The sequence below is a fragment of the Arachis duranensis genome, chromosome 5 (assembly GCF_000817695.3).
Source record: "Arachis duranensis cultivar V14167 chromosome 5, aradu.V14167.gnm2.J7QH, whole genome shotgun sequence".
Classification (NCBI taxonomy): Eukaryota; Viridiplantae; Streptophyta; class Magnoliopsida; order Fabales; family Fabaceae; genus Arachis; species Arachis duranensis.
The window spans coordinates 54779392-54781023 of NC_029776.3; positions in this window are offsets into that span (position 1 = coordinate 54779392).

Sequence of the window (1632 nt, forward strand, 5' to 3'; positions counted from 1 at the left end):
TTCTTGATCTTCTAGTGAGTTCTTCAAGTCTTGGATGTGGGCCTGAGATCTTGAGTTGAAGCAGTTACAATCTTTAGTGGGCTCAGCTTGCAGAAAGGTGTGAGTTAGGCATGGGCGTTAATGATGCTAACGTTAAGTGAAATTGTGGGTTCGAGAACGTTAGTGGCAATCACCATTTTTACTAACGTTCCAACCCCATATAGTCCACGTTAATGATGAGCGGATATTTTATACGCTTTTTGGGGGTAATTTCATGTAGATTTTAGTATGTTTTAATTAATTTTTAGTAGAATATTATTAGTTTTTAGGAAAAAATCATATTTCTGGACTTTACTATGAGTTTGTGTGTTTTTCTATGATTTTAGGTATTTTCTGGCTGAAATTGAGGGACCTGATCAAAAATCTGATAGGAGGCTGACAAAGGACTGCTGATGCTATTGGATTCTGACCTCCCTGCAATCAAGATGGATTTTTCTAGAGCTACATAACTCCAAATGGCGCGCTCTCAATTGCTTTGGAAAGTAGACATCCAGGGCTTTCCAGAAATATATAATAGTCCATACTTTATTCGAGTTTAGACGATGCAAACTAGTGTTCAATGCCAGTTCTATGCTGCATTCTGGAGTTGCGAAGATAGACGACGTAACTTGGCGTTGAACGCCAAGTACATGCTGTTGTCTGGAGTTAAACGCCAGAAAAACGTCATAATCCGGAGTTGAACGCCCAAAACACGTTATAACTTGGAGTTCAACTCCAAGAAAGGCCTCAACTCGTGGATAGCTTTAGTCCCAGCCCCAGCACACACCAAGTGGGCCCCAGAAGTGGATTTCTGCACCAATTATCTTAGTTTACTCATTTTTCTGTAAACCTAGGTTACTAGTTTACTATTTAAACAACTTTTAGAGACTTATCTTGTACCTCATGACATTTTCAGATCCGAATTACATACTTTTTGACCACTACAAAAAAGGGGGTTAAAACGGCGGTTATTTTGGGGAATTACGGCGGTTAGAACCGCCATTATTACCGAAAATGGCGCCCCCAAGAAACGCCGTTATTCTGGGCGCCATTCTGGTTATTACGGCGGTTTTTAGAAAACCGCCACAATTACCTTAGGATAATACGGCGGTTCTCTGAGGGTTAAAATGGCGGTTTGTAACCGCCATTATTTCCGTATAAAATGGCGGTTTCTGAATTGTTTAAAATGGCGGCTATAATCGCCGTTTTTTGCAGGATGTCGTGGCATCATTTCTGTTTAAAATGGCGGTTTCTAACCGCCATTTTTACCATTATAACCGCCATTTTTACCAGATTATAATGGCATCTTGTGTGTTTAAAATGGCAGTTTCTAACCGCCGTTTTTTCCAAAATATAATGGCATCATTTTCATTTAAAATGGCAGTTTTTAACCGCCATTTCTACCAGCGTATAATGGCATCGTTTTCATTTAAAACGGGGGTTTCTATCCGCCGTTTGTACCTAATTATGATGGCAATTTTATACTTTTTAAAATAAGATTGAAACCACTAATTTAAAGTGATATTTTCAAAACTCACTTAAAAATCTCATAATAACCAAAAGGTATAGCCATAAATCAAACATCATAAGATGATTTTTAATTCATACATGATC